General features: G+C 34.9%; 1 protein-coding gene across 2 annotated transcripts in view; it reads right to left on the bottom strand.

Moving 5' to 3' along the window:
• The window catches only part of Ddr (discoidin domain-containing receptor 2), a 233,873-nt gene that overhangs the window by 66,707 nt on the left and 152,133 nt on the right, over positions 1-15,033 (bottom strand). The gene's annotated exons all lie outside the window — the stretch shown is intronic.

Below are 15,033 nucleotides of genomic sequence, written 5' to 3'. Positions count from 1 at the left end.
TGGGACCTATGTGAAATATTGAAAATTTCCCTACACATGCAGCGAGTCAAATGTAACTAAGATATTGGAAAAGTTTAAAAAAAAAAATTAAGTCGATAGCCCGTGTACTTTTTGAGAAAATAATTTTTTTATTCGACGAGCAGAAATAACCCGGAACTTTGTATTTTTGCTAAAATTTACCTATTTTAAATGCTTTCTTTGTCATCCTCATTCTCATATAAACAAGAAACATTGTTCAATTCTGTGTTGACAAAATCAAATATTGGTTTTACTCGTCCGAGATATAATTTTCGAATTCGCAATTGAACCGCAAACAATTTAGTTGGCGAACTCAAATCTACCAAGCCACTGCACTAGTGTGGTGGGAGGCGAAAACCTTTTTCCGCCGGTCTCTGGTGATAATATTAACATACTAAGTAATAAAATGCAATATCAAGAATGCCATGGAAATTTGACAATTTTTGTTGAACGTCATGCATGATAATAAACCAAACCGAACAAGAGATGCAAGTGATGATTTTCCAACCCTTTTCAGGTAGCAATGACGTATTTTCCAACCTCATGCAGGTTAAAAATAGGCGTAAGTATTACAATAATGATTACAAATAAAATAATTACATTGAACATCATGGTGGCAAGAGGGAAGGAATTATGAAGTATATTCGTCCGTGAAACTACATATATAAAATAGATTTACTCGTACAGTTGGTTGAAAAAAAAAACGGGAAAAGGATATTTTCCTAATGTAAATTTGGTTTAGTTCATTTGTCAATTAATTGTCTACTTGACAATACCTGTCAAATAATTTTTTAAAATGTCATTGAATTTTGACCATAATAATTCTAACCCATCTCTCGTAAGAAGGTTTCACACTATGAAAAAATTGTAAAAATGCGTCAATTTTATTCTGACAGTTCCCGTTTTTTTGCAACCAACTGTAACTGTATTCAGGGAAGACTTACAAGTATGTGAAACTATTACTTAGAGACTGGAGCTCTTAAGATTGTCATCACAGATAATCATTTTGGCCTTCCATAAATCGATGAGATTTATGTGTCACAGAGGATGAGTAACCATACAGACCATATCCGAAAGTCAAAATGCCCATACACGGTATGATATTTCATCCGGTCAGACAGATCTGATGAGATGATAAATCTGACCGTATATGGTACCCTTTATCCCACCAATTTTTTGTTTTACTCCTACCATTTTAGGCGTTCCGATTACAATGGCACCATTTTTATTCTATTTTTGTGGGTGGCAACATGTGGTGCGTATTTTAACACTGCCATTCTACAAGAAATGAGATCGTTCATTTTACGCACGACTGTGCGTAAAAACATGTTTGCACGGTACCTATATGGCAAAAAAATAGGTATTTACTCTTATACAAAAAAAAAGAAACACCAAGTAATTATTGAAAACCTTCAACGAAACTTTCAGATTTCATTAAATTAAATGAAAATGATCCAAATTTCAATTAAAACAGAACAAAGGCGAACAGTACATAATCAATATTGGTTGGCACCACTATCAATTTTATACACCCACCAATGTCCCCAGGCATGCTAGAATCAGATATATTTTGACTTTACCAGATCGTTAGCCGTTGTCCATCTTAACATAATTGTATGATGTCCCATACATGTTCTATAAGTGATAGATATGGACAACGCGACGAGCATGGCAACAAAGTTGCTTGGGCACATTCAAGATACTGTCTTGTAATTGTTGTCGCATGTGGACAAGCAATGTCTGTTGAAAAATGGGGTTCTGTAAGACATTTACATATGTTATAGTTTATCCAGCGAGAGATTGGTTAACATAAAAATCACAAAATTCTACGTAGAGAAAGTAGTACCCAGCGCACGTAAAATTTGAAATATATCCTTCAAGCAGTAACATTTTTCATTTTTAATCAATGTATTCTAGTGCATTTTGTTGTGTTGGGTTAATTTAATACAATTTTAAATCTCCCAATCCCTCGCTGGACGAAGTTTATTAACACTAGCTCCACGACGTTGGTTTAGTAGAAACTAGAACAGACAGCCTTCCATTTAGTATCGTACGCCAAATCATAACTGTCGGAGTAAGGGCGGTGTGTGTTTCAACAGCAACAGCAAATTAGAGATTCTGACGTTGATTACGTGGGCGTTTCACTCTTCTACGGTCAGACAATAATTGGAGTCGTCGCTGTGCTCCTCCTCCAAACAATTATTGTCTTCGTTCGGTACATTGTCCTTACCGTTCTTGATACTTAATATACTATATTATAATTATGTATTAACAAAACATTAACAAATTTTGTTTTGCTTTATGTTGCAGCCAAAAAAAAATACATACATACGTGACAACTTGTACAAAAATTCACGGACGCTCCTCAGCAGTGCAACGTCATATTTTACGGACGTTTGAAAAAAAAATATTTAGCTGAACAGATGGTAAGACATGCTTAATAATAAATTTAATAATTTTATAAATGTTCAATGAAACTTTTAATAAGTTGGTGGTTTTAAGTTGAAATCAAAGTGTAGTTGAATAGCACATTCACTAAGATTTAGTGTTTTATAGCTTTAACCTAATAACTCAACCGAATATTTACTAAAAGGCTGTAATGCGGATGGCTGAAAGCTAAATAAAGACTTTATCCAGCTTACTGTATGTCGAGAGTTGGACTTTGCCAAACTCCCCGTTTTCATTTATTTTATATGTTCTGATTAACACTTCTGGAGGAACTATAAATAATAAAACAAAAAAGCAGTTATTTCATCTCACCATACCTCCTATACCTTAACAAAAAATATTGTTCAAAATTATGTTTCACGAGAATTTTATTAGTTCTAATTAGTAATTAGTTTTCTAATCCTCTGTTGCAGTAAAGCGAAAAAATTAAAATACTTTTAATAAAAATGATGTTTTAAGTTTTTTTTTTTAATGTTTGAAATAAAAAAAACGATAAATTAACAATGAATGCAATGAGCGGCAGTAGCGTAGCGATGTGGCGATATTCATTTCGAATGAGGGAGAAAGGACATTAGTGTTGCAAATCTAGAGAGACCATTCATCATCCGCTATCGCCTGCACCACAATACGCGAAATAATATCAGCGGGGTGGGCGGATACTGTTTGCCATGGACCATCCACTCTAAATTTCCAAATAAAAGTCAATCAACTATGCCACCCGCGTTAAAATTAGCTTCTCCATGTGCCGTCCGTGCTCCGTGATCACTACTGCACAAATAAATCATCTTCGACCTAGATTATTTTAAGTGATTATTCCTTTGAACAAATTTTACATCCTAGACACGCGTACCCGCCCGAAATGGCGAAATCTGACACCCTGGCACGTTTACTGAAATTGAGAGGGTCCCATTTGAATACCAATTCAAGACGCGTAAAGCTTTTGGTAATTGTGCATATTCAATCATGGGCGCCAGAGAACGCTATTTTGTAAATTGCAAATAGATCAGAAAATTCTCGGAATCTCAAAATAGACAACATGGAAAACTATCTCTTCGGTGGAAAAGTACTTGTGCCCGTTGTATTGATGGTGAACTCTTAATTGAACATGGCAATAAAAAATTGTTGAACAAAGTTGGAAAGAAATGTTATTTGCTAACATTGAATGCTGGTAGCAAAAATTAAAAAACAGTATTTTTCTGGTTCTGCTGGTAGGTATAAAAGCAGAGTGTAAGCACAGAAAAAAATTAAAAGTGATTTATTATTCACAGTAAGGACGATTACTCTGAATCATATAATTTTGAAAACGGTGCTGTATAAAAGTTACACAAGGAAAATAATCACGCAATAAAGTCCTTTTTTCTTAATAAAAGCAAATGACTATTAAATATACTGCACATTCTGACAGAAAAAACAGTAATTGATATTTTGCTGGTTCCTTTTATAGCATGTTGTTAAAAAAACATAAAAATACTTTAATATCTTGTTTTATGACAGACAAACTTCAAAACGTGAATCATTTTTATGCTTTCCCTTTTTAATAATGTGAATGTTTCTAATGATTTTCCTGTTGTCTGATATTTTTTCTATAGTTCTTCACGGACTTACATAAATACTTTTAAAAGTAATTTCATTTTCGAAGAACGTAATCAGAAGCAAAGGTGCTTTATTTCAATCAATATTTGCACTTTGATAATAATAAGTATTTTTACAAAGCAGGTGTGACAGATTACAATACGTTAACACACAACGATTCGTGAAGTGTAATCAGGAAATAAACTAGGCAAAAATGAATAGGGAATTCCACATTTTTTCTTAGAAAGCAAAATAATTGCCCCAATCCTCCCATGTATTCTTAAACACTAGATAAATTTAAAATGTTACAGGTACTTGAAACATTACATTTAATGTGTATATTTATTTATTTCTAACACATTTCATTATACATTTTAAACTGTATTAACAAAAAAATCAAAAATTGAAAAATTCCCTATTCATTTTTGCCTAGTTTATTTACAGCTGATGAAAAAAATGTGATTTTTTTTACCTACGAAATTAGAGAATAGTACATACTTCAACGAACGTATAATGATGGAGATGGTTATTATTCAAGGGAATGAAAATTTCAACATGAGCCGTAGGCGAGTGGTGGAATCGTCCGAAAGAATAATGATTGTACGCGAGTTGAAAACTATACTTTCTCCACGACTATACCAAGAAAAAACAATCTTTGAAAATTGAATTTAATTAGATTTTTAATATTTGACAATTAAAATTGTGCCTCGTTTAGCGGTTGCTACGATGCGCCACTTATTGTTTACAAACGCATCCGAGTGACGATCTGCCCGTGATAGAATTAAAATACCAGGGATGTCATTGCCCGACAACCGTGAGTTTCAGTACGAGTATATTCTATAACTGGGTGTGGAATTGAAACCATTCTTTCATAGAATATCCAACAAAAATGCATTCATTCTTTCATAGTCGTGGAGAAAATGTATTATAAAATAGTTTTAAATTGTTTGAGAATCATACAAATCAATTAAAAGAAACAAATGAAACAGCTGTTATCAACAACGTGAAAAATTGGCGTGCGAAAAAAATGGTGGAAGTGACTTTTAAACAAGGTTGTATCCATTAAAAGTAACCAAATTTTCAAAACACGTATTAGGACATTTATTTTATTAAATTTTAGCAATATGTATTGCCTAAACAACTTACTGTCAGAAAATTAGAATGCAAGAACGAAGTTGGTTGTTGGCATTGAATGTAAACGTGTGCAGCCGTGGTGCAAATGATACCGAAATGTCTACCAAAAAAAAAATGTTATGTTTAAAATATTGAATAAATCAAATTAGCGGCTTATAATAATTATAATAATAGCGGGCGTTCTAATGAAATCCTGGGCTGGGAAGGCGTTGAAAACCATCAATTGTTGTGCTTTTTTAAAGCGTAGATTAATCGGAGCATGTTGACAGCTAACCTAAAATTTAGAGCCAAAAAAATCTTTCTTTTTTTCTTCCTTTGCCATGTTTTATATTAAAAATAGAATAACTTGACGATTCCTATTCTCGAAGCAAATATCTAAGGGCACCCTTTGCTGAAAACAAACATGTTCAATTATGTCCCGATTAAACATAAACAAATGTCATCGTGTCAAACGGCGGTAAATTCAAACTTTACACTGTTCTAAACGGTTTACTTTTTCCAACGCCTACTCAGCCCAGGATTTCATTTGGACGCGCGATACAATAATATAATATAACAATAAATTACTTAATGGAAAAACTAAGGGTTTTTTCTTTCAGGTGCTTCTAGTCCTGCAGTCCGAGCGGTCCTGGGTCTGAGGATTCAGGGTTCCCTTGGTTTATGGAACTGGGTCGAGGGGAGAGTTGGAAGGATAGGTTATACTAGGATAAGGGCTCTCACGACTTGAGTTCGGTGTATAGTCCGGACAAAATAAATGTGAATCCTGACTTTATTAAGTCAAATTATTTAACATGTTCAAATAATAAAGTCAAGATTCACATTTATTATGTCCAGACTATAACACTGTCGCAGGCCAAAACAACCTTTTTTTTGTTCGACACTGTCAGAATTTGAGAATTTTCTCCTGTGTGACCGGATTTTGATAAATGTCACAACTTGTAAAACGAAACGTTAAGCTAATTTTAAAGATTTTAAGCGATTTGGATCCTTTAAGGGGCTCGTTTGCAATTATTATTATAAAATAAACAAGTAAAATTTACTTTATTGTCAATAAATATATACAAGCTGTCTTTAATAAAACGGTCCACGCTATAATTTTGCCATTGATGACCCAAATGAACAAAATTATACAGGAAACGAAATGGCTCTAAAAACACTACAAACCTGAGTGAGCATACCATCTCCCCAGACGCTGTCAGAATTTGAAAATTTTCTCCTGTGTGAACGGATTTTGATAAATGTCATAACTTGTCAAAACGAAACGTCAAGCTAATTTTAAAGATTTTAAGGGGCTCGTCGAACAAAAAAACGTTGTGTTCAACTGGTTCGTTAAATAAACTACTATTATTGATTCTGTTAGTTTTTTTTTCTGATTCTAATGACATAAAAAATCTATACACTTTGATAACAAAATTTCCGAGAAAAAAAGGAAAATAAACAATTATAGTGATAATCACATTTACACCTGAATTATTCAAGTTAAGACTTACGTTTTTAATGCTTTTATTTTTCACAGCCTACTCGACCAGAAATTTTTTGAAACATACGGTATTACAGGATACAGTTGATCATGTAGACTTAAGACATAAATCTAATGATAAATTTGACTTTCCAACTCTGAATTTGTGTAATGGTTTGAAAATGATGAACATCCACAAATATGTACACATGAAATGATAAAGAATGACGAATGCCCGTGAACAGAAATGCTGAGAATGAATAGGTAAACAGTAAAACATAACTTGAACAAAATAATTACATAATTGAAACGAACCAGTTGAAAATTTGAGAAGAACACTTTCCATTAAATTCTACTACATGTTTGTATAGTGTATGTGTAAAAATACATTAATTTTTTTAGACAGCATATCTACCACAGATTTTATAAAGTCGTAACAATACAATCACAAATTGTAAGTAATGAAAACAATTAATAATAAAGTATATATTAGGGATTATTTAATCGGTATTAAATTGAAATGATACTCCCTTAATAAACTTGATGAGTTTCCGTTCGATTTAAGTTTATTTATTATGTCTATGAAAATGAATCATTAATTTACTGCTATTAATATTTAAAACAGTGAGGCTGAACGCCTGTTGAATTCAAAATTTGAAATGTAACTTTTCTGTTGAATTTAACAACGAAATCCAATTAAAAGCGATTTACAAATTAAAGCCTTTCAAATGAAATTACATTTGCATTTAGGTCCTCGAATAAATTCTCATAATGGAAAATAAATTTTCAATACACCTCATAGCGCTCAAATAAAACACATAATACAACTCGTCAAAACTCGCTCTATGTAGTTGGTTATTAAATGAAAACTACAAATATATTCGACTTTGCACACTGCATTTATCCCAAGAAAATTTTCATTAGGGCGTTTTTTCGCATCCAGCTACGTGCAGTTATGTTGGCGAATATGGAATTTATACATACTAAATGCGTTTGATGTTGCTGAATTGCCAACGGTTACGGTAATGTTACACAACTCGTAAACTTTCGTATGCCTCATCGTTAAGGGCAGTAAGTGTGTCATAAAACATTAAATATTATTTTACTGCTAAATACATACGTTACCTACAAAAAATTTATTTCCAATGAAAAACTCATGATGCTCACATGTTTATGTACCTACGTCAATAATTATAAATGCACTCCAAATAATGAAATTTTCATGACCAAAAAATTTGAAAAATATTAACTTCCGTATCAAATATAAACTACATAATAGTAGTTTATTTAATGAGTTCGTGTGTAAATTTTACTTTTTTTGACATGACTGGCCCACGGGTGCCAAAAAAAGCCAAATTTACACACGAACGAGTTGAATACAACGTGTTTTTGTTCGACGAGCCTCTTAAAGGCCCCAAATCACTTAAAATCTTTAAAATTAGCTTGACGTTTCGTTTTTACAAGTTGCGACATTTATCAAAATCCGTTCACACAGGAGAAAATTCTCAAATTCTCACAGTGTCGAACAAAAAATATAATTAAGTTAGTTGAACAAAATATATCCGTAGTAATTACAGTATTTGAAAATATTTACATGTAATAAAATTTCCAAAGTAGTCTAAATGTTTGTTCTTTAGAATTGGAAATGAACTAAAGCAGTTTCAGTTTTATATTTATATTTGGATTTTGCTAAAACAATTATTATTATTTTCGTTAGATATCTTAATTTTTATTACACACTGTTACTTTGGGACATTTCACAGAAATGATTGTAAGAGAATTTTAAAAAACGCAATAGAAAAACTACCTCTTCCACCCAAACACGTGGCTCATAAATTATGTTCTGAAAGGTCCTTGACTCGGGGGTGATTTTGAAGAGTCCCACAGGCGAATCAGGGGCAGTTTGGTTTGGCAGCTGGAACCGACAGGCTGTCCAAGGTACGAGTACGAGAGTGACGGCAGGTGAATAATTGTGGCCCGAAGGTGGTGTAGTGAATTAGGCTAGTGATAGCCGGTAATAGAGATACAGCTACCAGGTGTGTCGGTGATAGCAGGTTTGGGCAACCTGGGCTATAGATCAGTACCTCAATGCGTAAAACCTCGAGCAGATACCATGGTATAATTCCTGAGCACCGGATGTCCGGGTGGGGCAACTTTGGCTCATGACACGGCTGGGCCGTTGACCGGGCGCGTCTTGTAGGGACGGCTGGCGGTGGCAACCAAATGCACCGATCATACGTTGCGGATTAAACGGTTATGAGGTCCTCCCGGTCCCCAGGTACTGAGGAGGCCTTCTTCTGTGGAGGCTGCGGGCGGGCTGTGTACCCCAAACTGCACACGGGCAGTGACGGCTCGTTAGGGGCGGCAGAGTCGGCCGGGCCGTACCACACATTACGAATTTTATTTTCATACTTTCTGATAAAAAAATGTTTACGTTATTTTTCTTCAAACACAAATAACAACTTAAATTACAATTTACATTTCTGTCTCGTACCTAATTACATTGTACTGTGTACCGTATGTGCTGTAAATACACATATTATGTAGTATAAATACCTAAACGCATCCAGGATAGTTTTGAAAAAAAAAAAGTGTGTGTAAATAAAAATCCACTTAATAAACGCAAAATTCTACTAAACATAAATTATGATGTCTGTTCGCCTTCATCGTTTTTTTTTAATTGCCTCAGTAAAGACCAATTTAAATTAGATATTGAAGTTAAAGTTATTTTTTCACCATTACAAAAATTAAATGCATACGAATATTTACAAAACTACGACAATAATTGACAAAGCCGTTCCTAGGCTCCTGCGGCAAGTGTTTATTAAATAGGTAATAAATACATTCGGCCAAGGAAGGGGAAGGGTCGGCCAGTGACGTATTTGCCGAGTGCACACAGACTAATCTTTGCACTGCGATTTTGAAACGATGAATACGTTCAGAAGTACGTCCAGCTGTCTCGTCTCACCAATCTTAAGTTATGTTGCTGTAACTTGTAACGGATAGCTTAGCTCGTTTCACACAACCCCGGCAAAAGTTAATTTGGCCGATAGCTGTTGCAGCGCTGTGGCGCTGCTAAACTGAGTTTGCTAAGGTAACGACAACGGTTGCGCCAATATTTCCATCTCACTTAATTTGGAGTCTATGCAAGTTAATCGACACGATACAAACATCCCGTGACACGATACAAACATCCCGTAAAACAATGAGTTGTCGCTACCTTATTTATCATCGAGAACCTTAGAGTTTGCGTTTGCGTAGTTTAATTCCTTAATTTCAAATTCACGTCTGCTCCTAACCGTTTAACGTATCGTCTTTTGTTTCTGTTTTGTGTGTTTAATCTGTTATTAATTATTATAGTATTATTTAAATTGTGAGTGTAAGTGGTAAGTAGGTAAACACACCGACAATGGCAAATGTAAAAGATACCAATGCCGATTTGATTAACTATTTATTGGTAAATAAATTTCATACATTGTCTTATGATGACAAAATATTTGTGAAGAAATTGCCAGTTCCATAACCCTCAATGGTTGATTTAATACAATCGAAAAGTGGTCATAATCGCGCGTTTTCTAAAACTCTGTACCAGAAAAATATATGGTTAACGGGCAGCCAAGTGCACTTGCACTTGTTAGTTTTACTATGTAACATTTTTTTAATTATGAACCTACATTTGTCACGCGGATGCCTATCAAAAAGTTAAATTGACTAATTAGAGCTTTACCGATCTACCCATGTTCGGCCGACCCATATTCGCGAAACACGAGCCGTCACTGCACACGGGGCTATTACAGGTGCTACTAGAACATCCAATGCAATCCCGGAATGTAGCGCTCTGAAGACGACGCCCGTGGTTCGAGCCCCTCGTCATGATAGAAGCTAGGGGAGGAATCCCCCGGGTGAGTCACTGTTTGTCCTTGATTTGCGACAGATGTGTCAGGTGTTTATCGTTTACATGTTTGTACCGTCCCATTGAGGAAACCGGAGTCCGGACCTGTGCTTTACTGTTTGAATGCCTGAATGAGGTGGAGGTGAGTCTGATTGTAGATTATCGTACGACTGTATGTAGCTGAAATTGTCTAATTTAACGTGTACCGATGAGTCTGATCGATTAATTATCAAATATTGAGGGAATAACGCCCTTGGGCAAAAACCAAGTCTTACATGATAAAAGCTAGTTTTTCGCTAGTAATAATATGGACAAAAAGAAAACAAGTCAGAACAGGCGTTGTAAATTATCGGTTACGTCGTAGCGGAATCCTATGTAAATAAGCGTTCAATGCATGGGCGTAGATAATTTGTGGTCTCAAACGCCACTTTATAATAAATCATATCTCATGAATTTTAGACATTGGAATTATACTTGTGCATTTTACTATTATACTGAGCGACATTAGAAGTGGAACACCAAAAAATAACAGCTATTTTAAATTGATTTTTATTTAACATATTAGTCTTGACTTAACGTAAAACTGATTAAAAGTTCAGCTCAACTGCAACATGAAATTCAAGTTGCCTGGGACCAAGTGCCTCCTCAAGAGGACATTGATCACCTCATTTCGTCAATGCCCAGGCGGTTAAATGAATGTATCCAAAACCGAGGTCGCCAAACAAAGTATTAATTTTTTGTCATTATTAGTTGATGTAAAAGGATGAAATTTTAATCAGTTTTACGTTGACGCAAGACTAATATGTCAATTTAAAATAACCATTATTTCTTGGTGTTCCACTTCTAATGTCACTCAATATATTACCTGATAATGGAGAATATTTATAAAATAAACAAGAGCAACAGTTTACATTCGTAAAAATGGCGAATTTACCAGCTTTATTGCTGAACGCGACGCCACTGCTAAGCGGATTCTTCGGTGAATTATCAAACAAACGTCAGTTTTAAAGCAAAGGTGTTGATGTGAACCTTGAAAAAAAGTTTTCGCTTTCGACAAAGTTTGCGGACGTTTCCTGTAATTGTAAATAACAATTATGCCAGAATAAGTGGTAAAATGAGATTTACCATTGAAGATAAAGCATTAATTAGCATTAATAGATTTTTCGAGAGGTAGGCAACCAATAAAACGACTGTATATAGCAAGTATACATATGTGTATGATTAAGGTAAGACAGACATTTCAATAACAAAAGATGATATAGCACTTTTTTATGTTTTCTTATAAATCACTCTGTACAGCTTTGCGCTTTGACATGTAAAATAGTGAACTGTGAAGCCCCGTTTCTCTACCCTTGTTTAGTGAGAGGTAAATAATTAATTTTTCATCATTTACCAGTGATGAAAATGAACCAATTCAAAGTTTTTGAAAATGTAAATTTTTCGCAGAATAATAAATAACTACATGTGTCAATGTCAATTCCGCTGCTATGAAAAATTCAGAATTATTAACAATTTGCCAATTTGCGGGTTTTGGATGAAACCGGTGCCGAAAATGAATGTTTTGGAGTGATAAAACAAATGTGAGTATCACGCAGATTTCATCTTTCTATTGATAATAATTGAAGTGCATTTTTTTTAATACATATTAACATTTATTTTGCTATACTTGCACTTATTTTTTACACGACATCCATATTTATTCATACGAAATTACGGATTATAGATAATACTGGAATCAAGTAATAAAGCTGTGAAGTATTGAAGTTTGAAGTGGTTTCCACGGCCGTTTCATCCACACACTGACCGCGTCCGACATGGCTTAACTCCACAGATCGAATGATGATAATGCCTTGATAGTGTGTAGTGGGATTGTCAAAATCTCGTAAACAAATATTATTATAATTTTATAATAGAGAGTATGGCACTAAAACCGGATTAATTTATTATTACGGATATCCATTTCTATCAAGTAATTATAACTCCGTTCAAATATGACAAAAATGAAAACTGAAACTTTTTGTAACCGGTAATATAAATTTATTTGTGTTTTTATTTATAGAATATTTAGGAACTTGTGACAAAATCATAACTCATGAGTACAAATATTATTAGTGCTGTATTAACAGGAGAATAATAAAACGTGGGTATTTTCGTGACCGTGGCCGTGAAAAAAAACAATTACTACTAAAAATCTTCACATAATATGGGTATTATGTGAAGATTTTGCAGCATAATTAATACTTTTACTCTGCTTTGGACGATATTGATTGTTAAATACGATCTGCTATTATTTTCACAAATGTTATAAGCCATTCACTTAGGCATGTACAGAGTGCATCTGACAGTTGTCCAAGTTTTAAAACACAAACTTGGAAGCGAACGGTCTTGCAACACTCATGATCCTAACTCATTAAAAAGTTTGTAAATGACAAGTAAAACATTCAACTTAAAAATGTTTCGAAATTTGTTTCATGCATTTACGATTATACAGTTGACTCAAGTTGCAAAAAAACACTTTTCATTTGCAACAGCATTTTTTCAATATTTTTGAACCAAATAACGACACAAAGGGACCAGAAAATCATAGTTTAGATTGAATGTTTTCCACAGTGGTAAAGTGTAAGACTTAATTTTTGCCCAAGGGCCTTATCCACTCAATATTTGACAATTAATAGATCAGACTCATCAGTTCGCGTTAGATTAGACAATCTCAGCTACAGTCATACGATAATCTACAATCGGACTCACCTCCACCTCATTCAGTCATTCAAACGGTAAAGCACAGGTCCGTTTGCTCAATGGGACGGTACAAACATGTAAACGATAACACCTGACATATCTGTCACAAGTCAAGGTCATACAGTGACTCACCCGGGGGATTCCTCCCCCTAGCCCGATCATGACGAGGGGCTCCAATCACAGGCGTCGTCTTCAGAGCGCTACGTTCCGGGGTTGCGTTGGATGGTCTGGTAGCCCCGTGTGCAGTTTGGGATGCACGTCCCGCCCGCGGTCTTCACAGAAGAAGACCGCCACGGCCAGTGTGAGAGCACGATAGCTCCCTTCCATACGATACTGTGCTCCCTCAGTACAGGAGAGCCGGGGTTACCTCCCAACCGTTTATTAAGCAGGTATGATCTGTTGCATTTGGTTGCCACCACCGGCCGTCCCTACAAGACGCGCCCAGTCAACGGCCCAGCCGTGTCATGAGCCAAAGATGCCTCACCCGGACATCCGGTGCTCAGGAATTATACCATGGTATCTGCCAGAGGTTTTAGCGCATTGGTGGTACTGACATTATAGCCCAGGTTGCCCAAACCTGCTATCACCCAGTTACCGACACACCTGGTAACCGTATCACCGGCTAGCCTAATTCACTGCACCACTCCCGGGTCACAGATTGATTATTCACCTGCCGTCACTCTCGTATTCGTACCTTGGACAGCCAGCCACACTGCCCCTGTCTCGCCTGTGGGACTCTTAAAAATCACCCCCGAGTCAAGGACGTTTCAGAACATAATTTATGAGCCACATGTTTGGGTGGAAGAGGTAGTTTTTCTGTCGCGTTTTTAAAATTCGCTTACAAAAGTAATTTCAAGTTACTAATGCCATAAAAGTGCTGTTGCACACGTAAAGTGGTTTTTTGCAACTTGAGTCAACTATACAGGGTCTATCAGAACTGGCGGACCAAAATAATACGATGAATTCATCATCTTCTGAGAATAATAGGAAAAATGTTCAAAAAAATCTATCTTAAATAGTGATTAGGAAAGAAGCAATTTAAACTGACCAATCCTGTTGTTGATGTTAAGTCACCTATAAATTAGTTTTCCTGCTTTATTTGTAACTATGGATGCATTTCAAATAATGCATATGCATTGTTGGGTGTCCGCATTGTTTGTGCAATGACGGACGTTTTTAGGTTATAGTCTTTTTCAGGTTATAGTATTTCTGCTAGGACGTTCCCTATTGGGAAAACGAACTGCGTACTCCTGAGCAACAACTGTGGCACTCTCATCACACTGTCCATATAAGACAAACATATCAAAATATGTATTCTGAAGAAGTAAACATTAAGCGTTTTTAATGACTTTTGTTTGTTAGAAATAATTTATCATGACATAATATTCAATTATTATGCCTTTACACAATCAAATTTGTTTCGATAGTTACTAATATAATTTTTTAAGGTAATTTTATATCTACAGGCGATTGGTCAATTAAAAACTTATTTTAAAATCCAATGAGGATAGATTTTTTTAAATATTTTTCCTACTATTCTCGGAAGATGATGATTTCACCGTATTATTTTGGTCCGCCAGTTCTGATAGACCCTGTATACATATTTTTTGTAGCTCGACAAAAGCTTTTTTTACTAAAAAAATGTAAATGCATTATATTTTATAGGAGTAATTTATTATTTTTTTTGTTTGACACTGTCAGAATTTGGGAATTTACTCCTGTGTGAGCTTTTAAAACGCGCGTCTTAAACTGGCCCACTCATGCCATTAAA

Source organism: Tenebrio molitor, chromosome 1, assembly GCF_963966145.1.
Source record: "Tenebrio molitor chromosome 1, icTenMoli1.1, whole genome shotgun sequence".
Classification (NCBI taxonomy): domain Eukaryota; kingdom Metazoa; phylum Arthropoda; class Insecta; order Coleoptera; family Tenebrionidae; genus Tenebrio; species Tenebrio molitor.
This window is presented reverse-complemented; position numbering and strand designations above follow the sequence as displayed.